This window comes from Larus michahellis, chromosome 8, assembly GCF_964199755.1.
Source record: "Larus michahellis chromosome 8, bLarMic1.1, whole genome shotgun sequence".
Classification (NCBI taxonomy): Eukaryota; Metazoa; Chordata; class Aves; order Charadriiformes; family Laridae; genus Larus; species Larus michahellis.
This window is the reverse complement of record NC_133903.1, coordinates 2352666-2372159: the sequence shown is the minus strand read 5'-3', so window position 1 is coordinate 2372159 and position 19494 is coordinate 2352666. Positions and strand designations below refer to the sequence as shown.

Below are 19494 nucleotides of genomic sequence, written 5' to 3'. Positions count from 1 at the left end.
AATGTCAGACCTCAATAATCCAGCATTTAAAGTTTTCCTTCCAGTTTCTTTTCAAACCTGTAGCGGTCAACTTCTGAAACACTGTATATATCTCAATAAACGTGTCTAACACTATTGAGTCTTTAAAGAACGCTGGTGTAATTGGCTATGATGTACTTAGGTGCACCGGGGGCTTAAAGTGAGGTACAATAGAAGATATTCTGTGTAATTTAGCAGACTTCAACATATGCGTCTGCTATCGCGCTGCAGAAAGGTGACAGCTGAGGAGGAAGCAATTGGGAGGTGTGAGTACAGGAGGGGACAACCTGAGAGGCGGCGTGTGTCCCAGCTGCTGAGCCACCGCGGCAGGGCAGCCTCTCCAGCCGCAGGGGAAGGGGCTGAGCCCTGCAGGATGGAAGGGCTGGTGCGCTCTGTCAGAGCTGTGGAAGTGCTTTGGGCTGAGTCCTGGAGAAGTTTGGTCAGGGCCAGGGTGCGTAAAGCTGGAAAAAACTCACGTACTGTACTGCATGGAAGGGAGAAGGAAGAATAAATTAAAATAGCATTAGAATATTTACAGTGTCGTATAACCATATGCAGAAGAAATAAGATTTGTGTAAGAATCTCTACTGAAGTTATCTCCAGAGGAAATACAGATGCTGTTGTAATCTTCATGAAGTTCTGCACGGAGATTGATCTCCTCCAGATTCTCTCTCATCTTCCTGGTAGCACAAACACTGACTGACGTCGTTCAGCCACTGAACGACACGTTTGAACAGTCCCCTGTTCTAGAGCACCCTCCTGCCTGATCCTGGCCAGCCTCAGGAGCTTTCCCTTCTTGCGAATAATCAAACTTAATTTGAGTTGGGATCAATTGTGTGCTGTGCCCGCAGCAAGCCTTGGACAAGAGTGTGTTTTGTGTGTTTAGGCTTTTCAGTTGCCAATAATTCTGAGAATGCTTTTTTTTTTTCTTACTAAAAATGATTTTTAAAGTTCAGCCTTTTCTTTTGTAGGCACAACACCTGTACCTATTCAAGCTATTCTGGTAAAACCTTTTTTTGTTTTTGTTTTTTTGAGTGTATATTGCAAATCTTTTGGAGGATAATATTAAAATTTTACAGCATTGGACCACAAAATGTTGTATACTGAAAGATGATTCATTATAGGATTTCAGGCTCTATCCAAGTGTGATTAAAAAATTTGTAAAGCATCAATCCTTTTTTACTCTAGTAGTTCGATCTGGCAGTCCTTTGCTGCACACGCGTACTGTGGAAGTAAAACGCATTCTCTCATTCCAGTCAATTAGCGAATCAATTTGTTGTGCAATGTATATGATGTAAACATCATACACAGTACTATTTTGGCTGAATTGTTTGAGCTTTCACCCTACCCCAAATCTTCTGCAACGACCTCAAAATCAAGGTAAAGAATGCTGTAGCCCTTTCAGGGTCTGTAAGTTTGAAATTGGAACGTAACTAAGGCCGGGCTTAGTAATACACGGAGGGGTGTAGCAGCTCGAGCTATGATCCAAGTGTGCAAATGCAGTCCCTCTTTAGCTCGGATGTTGTTTTGCAGTGGGATCAGATCAAATTTGAGCCAGCTGGTTTGGCAAAGATGAGTCCTTAGTCCCTGCATGTTCTTTTCCAAAACATGTTATCGACTCAGAAATTCATGCTTAAGCTCCAGCAGCCTGCTCGTTTCTCTTCTTTTACTGAATGGAAGGGTTTTCTCAAAAGCGGGCCAAAGCCTTAGAAAGATATGAATGTTACCAGTACAGAAATAAAATATTCCTCTTTGAATTTTCCAGTATATTCCTTTAGTTAATTTTTGTCAGCATGCCTATGAAAATATATGCTCTGTTTCTTCTGGAACATACTGTTCAGAACTAGGTGAAGCCTGACAGAAGTAAGTGTTCTGGTATGGGGGGAAAAAATGTCTCCGAGTGGGGAGATTTTATTTGGTTCTTAAAAATACACTTCAAATTATTAATCACTTAAAATTTTTTACTTTTAATCTTAGCCAAAGCTGCTCTTTTCTCCCTCGTATCAGACTATTTTGGAATGCCTTTTGGGGACTGTTTCTGTCCCTTCCCCTGTTGCACATAGGGGTGTTTGCCCTCATATTCTAGCTGGATGAAAGTAGATTATTCTCTAGGACTGCACGTTCATTGTCCTGAATTTTAACGTAAGCGATGAGTAACTTTATCAAGAATGATTTAACAAAGCATTTCTGTATGGCTGTAAGTTATATTCTTAACTATTTGAATTATTATTCTGCATTTTTTTCAACCTCTTCTCTCCTGTTTACCTTTGTTTGCTCCTATTCATTTACAAAGTCTTTTCATTGTACGTAGAGATTCCTGTATGACAATATAACCAGCCGTCCAGAAAATACTCTGTTTTTCCCCCCAACAGTAGCTGTGGACAGGGAGGAGAGTGGAGCACGTTCATTCACAGATGACAGCCAGGAGCTATACCTGGGAGTACTGTGATTTATACGCAGTGGTTCATTCTTGTCAAGACATGCTCGTTCCCAAATCCTAAGTCTACAGGTTTTATTTCTCTGAGACATTTGGTTATGGGTCTGCTCTAGCTATGTACCTTGCTGAGAGTATTGTGAAGCATCTTTCCTGTGGATGGTTCCATGTGGAACCTTAAGGCTCCTTATAGGTACATTATTGTGATTTCCTCACCGTTAGACCAGTTTCCAGGTCCCAGCCAACATTAACTACATAGAGCCAACATTTACTGACCAGATTTTCTTTTAGGCACCTTTAACAGTAACTCAGGAGTCAGAAACAACACAGTATTTATTCTTTCATCCTCAAATATAAAATATATGGAAGCAGTGAATAAAGTAGAATCCTTTGTGCATAATTCCCGTACTAGCAAATAACCTACTTATCCATGGCGCAGCTGAACCGATGATATTCTGTCTGAATTGGGATGAACAGCTTGCATCTCCTGACATACTCCTGCACTCAGTCTGTCAGCTTTTTCACTGACGTACAGCTCTTACAACTCAACTCTTCAAACTTCTTTCTGCAGGGCTGATCTTCTGTCTGTGTTGCTTAATCTCCCCCTTCTCAGGTGCAAACCAAAACCTCTGATGCCAGCTGAGAAATCCTTTCATGAGTCTGAAGTTGGCTCTTGTTTTCAAAGAGATGATTCTTATCGATGTAATTCCTTTCTGATCAGGTTCTATAATGGTCTGTTTATATGTAGTGTTCTTTAATTATCCATCTGCTCATGCTGGCAGCAGAATAAAATTGAATGGGAAAACAGGCTGACATAACACAGTGCAGACATCTTACCAGTTGGTTTTTACGTCTTGCAGAAATGTGGTCGTAGTGACAGTACGTATTACCCTTTATTCGCATGTGATACAGTCATCGTCCATAAATTTCAGGACGTGGATGTCTAAGACTAGATCCATAGATGTAGATACTAGATCTATATACTGTATTATTGTTGAACAAATGTCCTTTATTCTCCCATTTATGCACTTGGCTGTTGTTTTGCGGAAGGCGTTCCTCTTGATCCATCCGTGCTCACTGTTCTCTGTCTCAGGCAGCCCTGTGCTGGTTTGCACCAGCTCTCCACGCAAATCGGGACCCCCTCAGGAAGACCTTCCAAAGCACCCAACTGCAAAACAATCTTTCCGTTCTGTTAGCATCTGGGTGTCATGTGAAGGCACATCTTTAAGCGTCAAGGTGGCTTTTCTCTGAACCCTTCAGGTCACTTGAGCCTTCCTCATCACAGCACTGTATTCTTACAGCTTTGCAGTCGAAGTCTACGTTTTTATCCAAGATCTACTACAATTTTGTGCCTTCCCTTTTGTTTCTGTTCTCTCCACCTCTATGAGAGGAAAAGCTGAAACCGAAGCCAAATGTGTAAGATGGCTCCTGGGCAAATTCGGTGATAGTAACGATGTGCTCAAAGCGAGAATTTCAAACTTTGCACCTACGTCTCAGCCTGCATCGGCTACTGATTCTGCAGGGCTCCAGCCGAACTCCTGCACACAGCTGGTTGATTCTCCAATTCAGATTTTCTTCCCTATTTTGCACCACTTACCCATGAATTCTCATCTAAATGTATAATGCTCCGATCTTGTCTCCGGCGGAGCCCTGGTTTCAGTTTGGAACTGGGGCTCTGCTTTTGTTTGCCTCAGTTACACTGTTCTGGGCTGGTTTTTCTCTTTTTTCAGTTAGCGTGTTATTGAATGTGACTCCTGCAAGGCATGCGACTTCATACTTCTGAACAAACTCATCAAGAATGGCTTAAATCAATAATTGCTGTAAGTCTTAATGCAAAGCTGACGCTGAGAGTGCATTAACAAAAAGCTTTCATTCTTGCACAAAGTTTTAATTAGCCATCCTGTTGATCTTTCCAGTTCGGTGCCTCACAAAGGACTCGAGGCTTTCCTTTATGGACCAGCGTTTCCATTAATTTGAAATTTTTTTTTGGCAGAAGGATTCAGACAAAAACCTTAAGGGTTCCAACGAAAAAATATAGAAGGAAAATGGAAAAAGGGAAGAAATGCTCAGTTTGTGTGTGTGGGTATATATATAATATAAACAAGTACTACAGTAGATTTATAGTATCACATACTATTTCAAGGTTATAATGGATTCCTAAGCCATACTTCACTCTTGCTGCTACTGGAATTTACCAATGTTATAAAAATAAGTAGCTTGTAGGGTAAGAAGTCAAAAGAGGAAGCATACCTGAGAGAAGGCTTTGGCTGCAGATTTTTACCCGTGTTCAAAGTTGTTTTCTGCTGTGGTTTTGTTTGCATCTTTGCCAGGGCATTGATATTATTACAAGAGCGCACTTCTATGGCTACTTAGTTCTTTCTACTTGGTTTTGAAGTAACACTTGCAGAAAATAGGCAATTTATATGTGTATATATATATATATGAAAAAACTCTCCAACAACCCCAGACCCTACATGTTTTCTCATAGATAACTGCAAATACTAAAACTAAATACCTTTTTTCTTCCAGTACTGCTAGTTGTAAGATAGCCCAGGTTTGGGTTCTAAAGAAGGAACAATTATCCTCTTTTGAAGAAGGAAAAAACCAAACCAGAACCCACAAACAAGCTACAGAAGTGAAGCGAATTGACAGTTCTCCAGAGCAGCGGGTATTACTGAGACCCACTTTCGTGGGTGGTGATTGTGACTGGTATTTCAAGGTGATTGCTGGCAGCGTTTCCCCTTCGGCAGTTGCGTATGAGTTGAAGTATTTCGTCCCTGCATGGTTTATGAAAACAAAGTATACATACCAAACTGGCACAGCTCTCACAGAACAACACTATCTCTGCAATATTCATCACAAGCTCATTGTTGGGCGTTCCAATGCTCTTCTGTAATTTGAGCATTGTCCTGAAGAGAATCATAACGTTATAAAATAGGCGGCATATAAATATTGTTATGTTTATAATGTAGGCAGCGGGGTAAGTACGAATGTGCTGGTGTAAGGCTGGAGCATCAGCTGGTGCTTCTTTAACGAGGAGAACAGTAAAACAGAGTATCTGAAGAAACGATGGGATTCCAAATCCAAAGGTGAATTTAATGATCTCGTACTCAGGCCATGCAAATAATGGGTCTAACTGGCAATATGTTTCCGAGTGATAGTTATCTGTGCCAACCAGCACCGCCCCAGTCAGCGACAAACAGAAGGCAGATACAAGTACAAATCCAACACACAACATGGGTCTGTGGGTTCCGTTGCCGAGAGCAGTCCTCGGTGGAAATCTCTCGAGTAATAGTACGAGAAGCGTCAAAATCAAAACATACTGAGAATTGAAATAACTGAAGTTGAAAAAAAACGACAGAACGTTACACGCGAGGTGGGTTGCTTTTAAGTAGTCAGGTCTGGTTATGACAGTAAACGATAAAAAAATCATTATAATATTGCTGATGGTGAAGTGTAAAAGAAATAAGTCTAAATTTTCTATGGCTTTGTATTGCAAATAATTCTTTATGAAAATGATCAAAATGCATATGCCAGCTATTAATCCTGCTGGTACGAAAAAGGCGATGTAACAGTGCATAAGTCTGGAGATGATGTTTTGAGAGGCTATGATGGCTTCGATTTCTTCTGGGGAGGAGAAATCCAGGTTCTTGCTTGGGTAGCTGATCCACGTCATGTTGTGGGAAGTCATCCTTCTTTCCGACTGTGCTTGCTTCCCGTTCAGTGGGGTTTGAAACTGAAATGGAAAAGGAAGGTGAAACAGGTTTTAAAGTACAGTTTGTAACGTCTCTAGTTTGCACGTTAAATATTACGTGCGGTGTGAACCATTTGTTCAGAATAAATGCGGTCACTTTTTGGGTGGATTTTGTGTTCCTATATTAATTTCAAGCAAATTTGCGTAATATTTTTAGCCAGGGAAAATATGCCTTTTTATTTTTTTTGTGTGGTTCCTGCTCTCACCACTAGCCCTCTTCCCCCCTTGATGCCAACGGGATGTTCCTGCAGCCGGGACTTGGCGCGTTCTCGTGTCGGCCGTGGGATGGAGGGGAGAGCTGGCCCTTGGCGGGCGAGGAAGGAGTTGGCGCCAGGATTAGGTGGAGCCGCTTTTCCTCTCCATCTTGCCAAAAAAGGGCAGCTCCAGCGTGTGGGTTGCAGCTCCAGCCACAAAATAGCTTCACTGTGCGGTCGCAAGGGTGGGAATTGTCTATAATTTGGACCCAGCTGACAGTCTCAGGGCTGACACCGCATACTGAGGAAAGTGCAGAGATAATCACAATGCGAGGCAAGAGGCACATTCCTTTCTTTGTTTTAGTTCTGCTTCCTTTCTCTTATGAAAAAAAGCCTTTCATAACTGCAGCCTGTACTGAGGAGCCCCTATAAAATTAATGGGAATGTTTAAGGACTGTTATGAACAAACTGCTTTCATACTAAACCATCTTTATACATTAATAATACTGTCATTTTTAGATGTGGCTGTTGCATGAAACTGCAAAAAATAATGCTTTTCTGCATGCTGAAATTCGAGAAAATGATTACTGGTGCATTATAAGCCTATTGATAAAGTTTTAGCGAGGAACATTTTTTTACAGATGAGTTATAAATTCCCGAAAATAGGGAGTAATATGGATAGGCTGTTAGCTGTAATGACTCTATGATATGTTGATATAATAATTCTGCTACCATATAAATGTTTGGAGGATCCTTTTTAAGCCAAAAAAGCTTTGTAGGAGAACATAATATGTACTCATGAAAAACTGAGTGCAATAGATACGGATATATAAGGTTTACAGAGTGCCTAAAAGCATAATTAACTCGATTTCTAAAAGGAAATTTCTGTGTACCTTGTACCGATGCAGAGAATAACATACTTTTTTTTAGTTACAAAGGATAAATATTTTTAAACATAAGGTAATGAACTCACTATTCCTAATGAATTTTGAATGTCTGATAAATCATCGTCCTTAGTACTGGAAGAAGTTAAACATATAGGCATTTTTACAGTGTAGAGTGTTGTTTCCTGGGGAAAAAAATAAATCCTTCTTTATTCACAAGGATTTCAATTTTGTGCTAGATTAGAACTGGGTGTTTTTACTTCGTTCTGTTGTATGCACAGCGGGTCTGCAGAAGCCACCTCCATAGACGGTACCTCTGGTAAAGACAGGACAGTGGAGCTCTCCTCGGAGAGGTCTCTATACTGTCATATTAGTACCAAGAGCGATACACTCAGTTGTACATAACGCATTTCCCGGAAGGGGATTCTAGTGATGTTAACTCTTAAAGTGAAAGTAACTTTAAATTGGTAAAAGTTCATAAAGATGCATTAATGTTTTTAAGCAGTGTTCATTATAGATAAGTCAGTGTCTTAATACTGTTTGACAGTTCATTTATGGTTGTTACCTCTGACACTACTTCATATTTCTGATATTTCTAATCTCTCCTCAAAATTGGAATTCTAATACTGGTTTTAATTAGAAAAGTTGACTTATCAAAGAGGCTTTGATTAAGTGTGTATATAATCTTACGTAATTATAATTTCATTTATATAAAACCGTGGAGTTATGTTTTGATTCAGCGGTGTTCTTTGTCCCCTTTTAAAGGCAGAGTTTCTTCCTTTCTAGAAAAGGTGATTTTTGGAGAGGTCCCACTGCAGGAAGGAGCAGTGGTTAGAGGTGAATTCGCGGTTGGGGCTGGTGGGGCTCTGCCTGAGTTCTCCCCTCGGAGCTGGGGCACGCCAGGTAGGACAGCACGGATGGACAAAACTGGTGGAAGTCTCTGAAGCAAGTTAAGAGTCGAAGCTTAAAAATAGATTGTTAAATATGAACAATCTTAAGAAAAATGGAGTGAAAATCGTATCAGAAATGATAGGCGTTGGGAGGAAATATTGTTGTCTTGTTAATTGAGGAAGTGTATCTTCAATGCGCGCAGTGGAGCTTTTGTTTCTTTTTGCTGATTTTTAATATGAACCATGGAGAAGGACTTAAGTTTGTACTGAAGTGCTCAAACTGAAGCGTGGGAATAATTTAAAAGAAAAAATCCCAACAAACCAAACCACACACACAAAACCTTACAACTGTAGTCAACTGGTTGGGCTTTTGTATTTCTTCATACTAGCGATTTCTCCCTTCTAGATTTTAATTTCAAAGTATCTCTTTTGAAACACAGCTGATCACTCTGATTTCTGAATTAAATTCCATGCTTAATACGGAAGCACTGGCGGAGGGGCGGGAGAAAGCTAGAAAATGTTTCATTAAGTAAGTAGCAACGATGTTATTTGCTTCCCTTTGGCTCCCTGGCTGAAAGTGATCTACTGTGCTATTCGGTCAGCTTGGCCATGGAGACCGACAGACTTGCTTCCTTCTGCTGCTTTGATTCATCTTCATTATTTTCTGGAGATCTAAAGACCATGAAATTCTAACTTCTACGATTCATCAAAGTATTCTTCAAATACTCAGGAGAAATCTCAAGAATGAAGGAAACGGGTCATATTTTGACCTTCTATTAGAAAAGGGATTTGAAGCTTAATCTGGTGAAGGTCAGGTACTTTGTGACGGATAGAGAAAGAGATGTGGAACTGCTTGAGCGTCTGCAGAAAGCTTGTTGTTATCCCACAGGGTAGTTTGAAGAGGTTAAGAAATATTTACATCTTGAGCTCTTCCACCAATGTTACCTTCTAGTCCCATCAGGCCTTTTAAAGGGCTGAACACTTAAATTTCATTCTGGCACTGTGAAGGTCTCCGTTATCTTCTCAGCTTTTACACCATGGGCCAATCAACCATGCTCGCTGTCTTTGCAGAGAATCTCAGAACAGCTTAGCAACATTCAACTTTTACAGTAACATAACCACAAAGGAAACACAGGCCATAGTTTTGGTTTCACAGGAAATGATATGGCCTTACATCGAATGACAGGAAAAACAAGATGCCGGAATTCGGTTGAATTTGCTCAGGATCTGGCCTTGGTACTGACTCGGGGCTGGCCTTTGGCCACGGCAAGGGATTTTTTATTTTATTTAGCTACGCTTGGAGTTTTTAAGACAAAGTCAGGAACATTAGACTTAATGCAGCATACTCCGGTAGCTGCAACTTAGTGCGTAGGAACGTGCATCATCTTGGTTTCCTCTTTCTGTACCCACCGGTTTGTGTGTGGTGGGAGTTTAACGGCGCACCAGCGTGCTATTGCAGAGAGGCTGCCCGTGTGCTTAGGCCTCGTTTGTCGGTGGTGCCAAGATGAATGCCTGAAATAGTTTCACTTGGGTTGCAACTCTCGTTTATAACCACAAAGCATTATTTAAGATTACTGTTAAATAATAATGATGATATCACTCTTACTCTCCACCTAGACATTGTGACGCTAACAGGTGTGTGTCTCTTAACGGACCTCATCTGCCAGAGGAATTTAAAGTAAACAAAATACTCCATTCAATCCAGAACTAACCTACTTGGGGGGAAATAACAACGCAACTATATATGTATAATTATAATCAGTGCAAGTATTAAAATTCCGACTTAGGGAAAAATTCCTAGGTGTGCTGTTTTAAAGGGAACTTCTAGAATATCACTTTAGGATTACCCACACAAACAAAACTTCACCAAAACAACCAGCTGTTCAGAGCTTTGCTGTGGTTAGTCACTATGAGCGCAATGCTTGCTTGAATTCAATAAAGCTTTCGTCACAGAAGAAGAAATATCTGCTAGCAGTTTGTAGTTTATTCTGAAATATTCTTGGTTTGGCGAATAAGATTAACATTAATGCTGTAGATAGTAATTCCGTGCCCCCCCCAGTTATTCCTAGAAGTTTTTATTCTGCTTTAAAAAAAAAAAATATTAAAAAATCACAATGATAATGTCAGACTTCTCTTATTTGGTACTAGTGTCTCACTAAGTAAGTATTTAAGAGAGCAAATCGCAAGTTTGTGTTCAGATTGTGGTAGGAAAGGCTGGTGTGTGCAGGTGGCTGCAACCAAATATTCCTGATTCTTCGTACAAGCTAATACGTGTATGTTCTTCTCTAACATGGTCACACCTAGATAGATATTTCTGACTTAGGACCTTATCCTACAATCTAATTTTTTTTTTTCAAAATTTTTTCTCTTCATAGCTATTTTGGTGAAATTTGAGGATATATAGCACTCTACAAGATCTACACCTCATGAAGTTGCTGCATGAGGGTTTTCTGGCTGAGGTTATAGATTGGACCCTGTCAGAAAAGCGTGACTCCCTCGCAGTCTCTGCAGCTGATGGGTTGGGTACGGTCGCAGGTGGCGGAACCTCTCTGTGCGTGTGTTTACATCTGAACGGAGAGCTTTGGAGAGCCTTATGACCGCAAGGTGCTCATCTGTCATGTAAAACAACTCTTAAAAATTGTAAGCCTTTACAGGTTTAAAACATTCCCAAAGCAGTAAGTTCATTCCTTGCACTAAAGTAAATGTATGCTTAGAATAATAATGGGATGAAGTTCACAACTTTTGCTGTAGTAAGTTGAACATATTTGCAAATTTTTATAGACTTTTGGTAATACTAATTTAATTTGAAATAGAAAGATCTGATCCACGGGAGCAGCAGAGCACGGGAGGGTGGTTTATTTCTCACATCTTTTATTTCAGAATCTCCATGCAGCTGACCACATTTTTTGCCAAAATACTTTGAGTTTCCATCATTAAAAAAAAAAAAAGAAGGAATTTATTATGTCACTTTCTTCTGCTGTAAGAAAATCTGGTGTTCCCTCAGTCCTTGTCTGGTTCTTGGATTTACTTGCAGGGACATGAGTTTTATTTCGAAATGCATGTAATGGTTATGCTCAGCTTGGTGGGGGCCCAGAGTCCTTTACTCTTTTAGTGGAATCTGTCAACTTAGGGTGAAAACACCTCGAGACCTGAGTTAGTTTTATTTCTTTTCTCACAACATACTATGATGTAAAGTGACTTTGTTATTTCTGTTTACTCACAGGTAACAGACAGTAATATATAGTGTGTCAGAGCTCCCGTACATTGAAGCCGTGGCAGAAGCCAGGCTTATTCCTGTTTCTCCTAAGATTAATTAATGAGGGAAATTTGCAATATGCTACTTGCATTATCTTCCCTGTATTGTCATATTTTGTCCCTTCTTTACCTCTGCTCGCCCTCACTTTGTTTTAATTGACCATCATTCGCATGTTGTGAAAACTCCATGTGGCCTCGCTTTTTTCTTATTTTTTTTGTTGTTTGTTTTTTTTTTTTCTTCTTCCGGCCTGGTTTCCCCACTCACCCACTCTGCCTTTTGGGTCAGCAATTAAAGCAAATACGTTTGATTTTTTTTTTTTTTTTTACTTTCTGAAGCGAATATGTTATCCTTCACTTCCAACAGCTGGAGCTGAGGAAATGGGCACAGTGTTCAGAAGGCAGTTTAAAAATAGCGAGTTGTGACAAGGCTACTTTGAGTACAGAAAGGACCCAGTCTCTGAGATCTCATTTTTTTTGGTCCCCTGTCCCCGCCTTGATGGTTAACTTTTACAAATGGACAGCTTGGTTTCAAAGACACTTGTTTATTTAGAGTCTAGAAAGAAGAGCTCCTAAACCGGGGAGTTTCTCCCTGGCAGCCAGCATTCTTCCTCTAGAAAAGCTTTGGCAGGGCAGGCTTTCTGCGCTCTGTCACCAGCCGTTAGAAGGAAAATATTCTTTCATCCACTCATAAAGCAATACACCTAATATTCCTTGTGAAACTCAGCTCTCGGTGGGCACGTCCTGCATCGGCCCGTGACAACACTGCACGTAATTTGGGGGTTGGGGCGTTAATAGATACGTGAACTTGTCCTTCCTGTTCGTACTAGGTCTGAAAGTTAAAAGATGGGGGCAGGTAGCAGTATATGAAAGGCTGAAATGTAAAATACCATATTTGTTTTTCTTGTAATGTCCACATTTCTACTTGGAATTTTGGGCAAGTATTTGAGGTTGTAAATATTAAAGAAATCCCACCCTTAACTTCTGAAAAATTATCAGTTTCTGAGAAACCGAAAGCTTTTATTTTCACTTTTCCAGAATATAAATGAATTGGCAGTAACTGAACAAAATCCCTGAGCAGCATCGCTGACGTGTTTCCTGTCCTATACAAATACTTGCGGTGTGGTCAGCGTTATCCAACAATGTCCATCCTTTAAGAGACCGCTCTGAGGCGGTGGCTGGAGTCTTTTGCCCAGACCACGGAGCAGTATTTCATCATGTAGCCAGCAGCCGTTCCATGGCAGTTAAGTACTTACTGGAAAACAGTCTTTACATTTACTCTATTTAATGCCCGGCTTTATAATAAACTTCAGCTTTCTAAGGATGTTTCCCAGATAAAGTATTTTACCTTGCGGAGTTCAAACGTTGTTAAAGAAGGGAAAACTAAACCCGTTAAATTATAATTGCAGCTTCACAGTTTGAGGCTCTTGCGATGAATAAAACATTGCATATTCAAAGTAACATAAAGCACTTACCTTTTCAAGAAAATGCCCCACAGATACCACTGGCTGAGACTTCCACTGTGGATAGTCAGATGAATTATAGTTATTGTTTGGAGGATATAGCCCTTTTTATTTATGTAGAAAGCAGGGTGTCTATGTTAGAATAACTTCTTTAGCCGCTGTACAAGGCGATGAAAAATGCAGACGCTTGCTCACTGCAAAAACACACAGTTCTGTGAAGGAAACGGGAACTTGGGTTAAGTCATTCAACCCATACACGTTGCATGTTTAGCAAACCTATGGTTTCATCATGTGACTTTAAAGTTCAAATTATCCTCTGCCGGGAGATATTTTAGAACAGAAAAGTAGTGTTTGTCCCAGCCATTTCTAAGTATGTGAGGCCATCCAGTGGCTTTTTTTTTTCCCTGTTCATGAAGTAATCCTACGCGTATTGGCCAGCCTTCGCAATTACATTTTTTTTCTCGTGTGCTGTTTTAAGTGCTAGAGGTCTAGAAAAGGAAAAGCCTGTTGAATAAATACCAAACAAGGCCCCTTGCTTAACAAGACAAAAACTCGACACGAAAGTAGTGCCTGTCAAAAATATTAAGATCCCTTCTTAAAAATAGGGTGTATTTCTATTTTTCCATGGTCCCGGCTCTTGGAACACTCCCAGTATTGTACACATGCAATAAATTATTTTTCCAGATGCTCTGCAATGACCGTGAGGTGTTAAAAGACAGGATTTTGAGTCTGTAGTATGTTTTGGGTCTGGCTCACCATCAGTCGTCTTAATGACTGTGTTTAATAGTGTTCTTAAAACCTCAAATGTACATGAGCAAGACAGGGTTGGCTCACGGTTTTTCTAGTGCGTGCAGCCTTGCTCTCTGGAATACATTGGTAGCGTCATGTTTTCTCATACCGGCACATGGGAAAGAATGTTTTTATTGTAATCTTTTAATAATCTGCGGTGGCTTTCAGAGGTTGAGAAGATAATTTGTGACCAGTGTTAGATCGGTGCTCTCCGTTTTCAGGGCATCGTCCTTGTTGTGCTTTAACAAGCTTTGTTGAAAAATGTGGAAAGAGCCAAAACACTTTAAAGAAGTGAAATGAGACAAATGTGTACAAATCTAGGTTTCAAAATTGGATTTGTGGGTTACCTGGAGAAAATATTTCAGCGCTAGGTCTACATTTCCACTTGACGGTTGGCACTACTGCTCCAAATGCTGCTTTGAAACTAGGGATGCGTATGGAGGGCACAGGGATGCTGCCGAGCCCGGAGACACTTCAGCTCCCAGGTGAACGTTCCTGTTCTTTGTGCAGTAGCTGTGCTCCACAGCAGCTCGAAATCTGCTTCCAATGAGCTCACACGTGGTATTCCAAATGTCCCATACTGACTTTGGTTTTGACCATCTTAGCATAGTAGTTTGTTGGACTGGGTAGACTGTTTCCCTTCCATTCACAGTAGTTCCTCCAAATTGTTACTGAAAAACTTGCGTAAAGCTGGCTGTGACGTGTAGGTGATTTGTATATAGCGTTTGCCTTTGAGCTGTACCCAAATCCAGGTTTATTTTATTGGTATTAACTTCTCATAGTTAAGAAGGGTAAAGAAAAGATACGCGTTGTAATCGTGTGCAAGTCAGGCAATTTTTTTTTTTTAACTGGTGATTTTCCATGCAAGACGCAAATTTGAAGTGTCACCTCATTGTTCCTTGGACTCGGGGCTGTGCAGAGAGCACGCTAAACTACGTAAGCATCCTCAAACGATTGGCTTTGAAATTGCAGGAAAACTCCAGAAAGTATCTGGCCCTCGACTGGAAGAGACTAACTTGACTTTTTAGCTTGCGGAATGGCTGGTGTGTGCAGGTGAGGCCGTGCCAAGCAGCTGTGCCATGGGGTGGTGGTCGTAGTTCCCACTGAAATGGTCCGGAGAGGCCTGTGATGGATAACCATGGCTCTGCTGGGGGGGACAGTCACTTCTTGGCTGAGGGCCCCCAGCCACCAGCTGGACTGGGTGCTTCTGGTGGAGTTGCATTGGGTGGATGTAGCCAAGGCTATCTGTCTGTGCCCTTTGTGATTATTAGTAAAATAAAGGCAAAGTAATGGCCGCACTGAAAGTTTAAGGAATATTCAAACCACTCTTAGAAAGGTTTAAACTATTTGGAGTTAATTAGCAATCGGTGAGCACGGAGGAACTCGAGTGAAGATAAGCCCTGACACAGCAGTGTTAAGACTGCGTTTCCTGTTATTCAGTAACTGCTTTCCTGACAATGCAAGGTGGTGTAGAGCAGAGCTCCGAGGCAGCTTATCCTCTAATGAGAAAAATTATATAAATAGAACCAGAAAAGCAAAAAGAGGAAAGCTTATTTCTTACGCCTCCATTTTTTTTTTTTACAAAAAAAAAAAAAGGCCCCCAAAACCCCAACTAAGAGAAAGCTCCAATCTTCAAAATTATGTTCACGTTTACAAACATTATTCAGTTGTATTTTGAGGGCAAGAATATCTATTATTCTTTGAATCGGGAGCAAGTAGCACACTGCAATTTCAGAACGTGTGCATGGTTTCAGAGAATCACAGCACAAAGTGTCCCCATTTTACAGGTGGAGAAACTTGGCTACTGAGAAATTCATCCTTCCAAGTTGATGGACTAAATTGAAAGCCAGAGGAGAAGTAGAGGTTAGAAAATCAAGGTTTCCCGACTCCATATTCTTTATTCTGTTTAGACTGTGCTAATTTCTATCTCGATAGCTGCGATTCTGCCTCGTCTGTGGAAACGGACAAAGCACAGTCTGAGGTATCTGAAAAGCTCGGTGGTGTGGTTTTGGCAGCAGCTCCCTGCGCCGTTATTGTCACGGTTAATGCGTTACTAGAAGCAAAGCAAGATATTGCTGTGGTGTGACCAGCTGTGTCTTTCCTTAAACAATAAACCAGTTCATTTAATTTGCTTAAATGATCAGGGTGCGAGTCATGTGAGAACAGTGGCAAACAAACTAGTGTTTGGTTGTGCAGACTTTTCATAAAACTGCCAAAAAAAAAATGGTGGTTAAGTGACTGAGTTTGGGATGATGCATAATTTTACTACTATTTTCTAGTGATTTATGATTTTTTTGGTGATTAGTATGCGTTAGTATACATGCTCTCAATGGAAGAAGTTGATGTATGATAACGATGTTCTGGATGGGGTGGAGGCAGGAAAGGTAGAAGTTTTAGAAGTTAAATAATTGTGAGATGCAGTGACAATATTTAAGGCTTGGCTGGTAACAGATATAATTCCACCAGCTGCCTACAGCGTGCTGCAGTGGGCAAAACTCTTGTGTAGTTTTTAACGCATCTTACTGTTCCTATGGCAAAATAAACGTATCTAGTAGAGTGTGACAGATTTATTACAAAGAAAGCAGATGTGAGCCACTTTCCTTTTGACCAAACCCACTAATTTCTCTTAATTGACCTTTGGAACAGGTTGCCCAGAGAAGTTGTGCCATCCCTGGAGGGGTTCAAGGCCAGGTTGGACGGGGCTTGGAGCAACCTGGGCTGGTGGGAGGTGTCCCTGCCCAGGGCGGGGGGGCAGAACGAGATGGTCTTTAAGGTCCCCTCCAACCCAGACCATTCTGTGATTCTATGACCTGTGTTACTGATGTGTTTCACAGAGTACGGATCCCTGACAGTAGGTTTCAGTTGAAGTAAGGTCTCTTTCTGTCATATACATGTACGCCAGGTGAGAGAAACTTCTCCATCTTCTCTAACAAACACTGTTCAGCGCTTCTGGCTTGTGAGATGCTGAAACCATGAAGATTTCAGTCTTTTTACTCTCTGGCTTAACTCAGATCTGTCCAGTAAAGCGTTATGGAGATGGTGATTCTGCCTTGGTCATCTTTCCTATGAATCCCGGTGGTCAGCTGCTCGCGGAGTGGTGGTGCTCCTGTGAGGAGGGGGACTCCTGGTTGCTCGGTGCAGCAGCGAGTGGCCACAGTCACCAGGGACTGAGCCCAGCGCCTGCCGTAGCTCCCAGTCTAAGGGTTGGACTGGCTGCTCTGGGGGGGGAATGGTTATCCCCAGGGAGCTGATCCTGCATGAGAAGCTTCAAGTCTGGTTTTGGACTATGGTGGTGTCTTCTGCTCTCAATTAACATATATTTTTATTGCCTTTTGGATGTAACGTCATTAAGAAAACTGTCCCTGTGTAGTATGATAGAGTTGTTTTGGAATATTAAATGGCTGTTATTGCCTGTTCCCCAGCGTATTATGATGAAAAGCAATCTCTGCGTTACTGGAATTTTGAGTTGTGAAATAGTCTACGATGTTTTTTAAAGATATTTTTCATAAACTACCATGTATTTCCATCTTAATTTTTCCTCTAGTGTCGTTATGTAACAAAAAAAAAAAATCAGCATGGGATATTAGCCAAGGATTTAGTCAAAGATTGCCTTGATTCACTATTCGACAGCTCAGCTGACGTATTGGAAGCTTTTCTTGGTGGCATTTTAGCACCTTAAGGCTACTTGTATGAATGCAATAACTTCAAGATTCCTGGAAAAAGCCCTTAATTTTTGAGAAGATCATCTATGCGAAGGCTTTTGATATATTGATGCACAGTTGCCAGTCAGCGTGAAATTGTTCTTGTGTGTTCTTGCTTTTAATTTTATGTGTGTTCAGCCTTTTTTTTTTTTTACTTGACAGCAAGCAAATTTGTGTCCTTGATTAAAAGACCATGGAACATTAGGCCTTTGACATAAAAAAAGGGGGGGGAGAAGTAGGGAAGTTGTACACAAAGCCAAGAATTGCTAGCTTGAAGAAAGTTAAGGGAATTTTGCTTATGGATGAATTTTAGAACAAAAAGCTTGCGTGTCTTTATTGTATTATAGTCCCTGCATGTTTCGTTTTGGAAGGGTTTTTTGAGTGTGTGGTTTTTGTTTTGTTTTTGTTTTAATGGAATTCAGATGCGTACATTGAGTTATAAGGTACATGGAGCTATATGAATTAGTAAAATCTGATGGTCTTACTGGCTTTCCTCGGAGCCCTCTGCTTGGATAGGGTTAAAAAAGCACAAGTTGGGGATGTGTATACATAAGCACTGGTATTAATAATTACCTGTGCCTCAGAGGCTGGCTGTAAATCAACATTTCCTCTTTTTATTCTGGAGGAATGCTCTGCGCCGTGTGACTGCCGCCTTCACATCTCAGGGTTGCTTGCCCGTGATTCACTATTAGTGATTTTTATATTGGCTTATTTGGGCATTGTTTGTAATGTAAGTTGTTTTATAAACAGTGTTTTATTATTATTACTGTACAGTAATGTTTCTATCAATCACAAAATAAATTCCTCGGTATGGGTAGATCATCTGTGTAACTCAGCCGCGAGAGCTCAAAAATTGCCCTTATTTCCAAATAATACTCTACTTCTATTAAAAGGCGGAAAAAAGCTTTTTCTAATGGCAAGTTTTACAAAAGAGCTGGTCTCTGCATAGCACTGCAGGTGCTCGAATGATTATTTAATTGCACGTAGGCTGACCTGAAAAATTGGAGAAACTTGAGTATTAATTAAGTATGAAATCTATTTCATTGTGAAGTAGTGAAACCATAACTTAATTAGAAAGAGTTACAGTGCTCTGGAGCTGGATGGGAATGGCGCGTCCTTTGATCTTTGAGCATCTTGTCAGCCACAGTGACTAGTACCAGATGGTTCGTAAAACAATACAAGAAACACATGCTTTTTTATAAATATTTCTTTCTTGTGAATAATCAGACCTAATAGCCTGTTTAAATATCCTTCTGTTAGGTTCAAAAGCAAAATTAACCGTTGCTGAGATTTGTTTCTTGCAGCAGAATTTTCTCTTACCTGCCTCATCCTCCCCGCAGCGGTTTGTCGTAGAAGTTACAGTTAATTTTGTTTCTTCTTGCAAATACTTGCAGCAATACCCTTATGTTTGCAGACAGGACCAGCTCGTACAAATCTGTGTTCAACCAGAAACTGGGACTGATTTTTATTTTTTTTCTTTTCTAATGATTAACTGAAATCTTTTAATTAGTTTTACTGACAGTACTGCTTTTGGGAACTGCAGGAGAATTTCTGCTAGTGACCACCAGATGGAGTTTCTAAAACGGCTTTGATAACCTCATACCAGAAGTAATTTCGAAATGATCTTTTAAAGGTTTTAGAGATGAGTTAAGAAGCAGTTGTGGAAATTCTACTGGCTTCAAGATAAGTTTTAGCTCAAATTTGCAAACTTCATTGCTAAAACTAGTCTTTTCAATTAATTTTGTAATTGGTAATGCATCAGGTCACATACAAGCGATGAGCAGAACTTCCTATTGGTATCAGTGACGTTTGTGATAAAACAACTGTAATTTTGAAGATTAATTCTGTGTTTTTGAATGTTAACTGATCCAGAGTTGAGCACTCTCTCTGCATTTTGATAGCAGAATTCCTCCTCCTGTATGCGTGCAGGTGCAGTTCCTGCAGGGTGTCTCTAGTTGTAAACCTGTTTCTTTTCTTATTAGTCCCTTCTCCAGGTCTCCAAGTTGGGATTATTTCTGCTGCTGCTTATTTATCTTTTCATATAACGCATCGTTAAGACTTTTAAGCTAGATAAAATGGATTCTTTTTCTGGTTATAAATTTTGTTTGTCTTAAC

General features: G+C 40.5%; 1 protein-coding gene and 1 long non-coding RNA gene across 14 annotated transcripts in view; one reads left to right on the top strand and one right to left on the bottom strand.

The window, feature by feature from the left end:
* CHLSN (cholesin) overlaps nt 1-19494 on the top strand; it is a 129007-nt gene that overhangs the window by 22255 nt on the left and 87258 nt on the right. For 2 of the 13 annotated variants that reach the window (XM_074598745.1, XM_074598747.1), the window contains 2 exons: nt 10550-10778; nt 12465-12669. The exons of 9 other annotated variants lie outside the window; for them this stretch is intronic. The gene's annotated coding sequence lies outside the window, so the exon portion shown is untranslated. Of the gene's footprint in view, nt 1-5666; nt 5829-10549; nt 10779-12464; nt 12670-19494 lie in introns of those variants that run through there. 2 more of the 13 variants (XM_074598753.1, XM_074598746.1) reach the window with 1 other exon arrangement.
* Nucleotides 2768-13125, bottom strand: LOC141747875 (uncharacterized). Its single transcript, XR_012588839.1, has 3 exons — nt 12902-13125; nt 5262-6188; nt 2768-4463 (listed from the first exon to the last, which is right to left on the bottom strand). It is a non-coding gene; the product is annotated as an uncharacterized LOC141747875 (long non-coding RNA).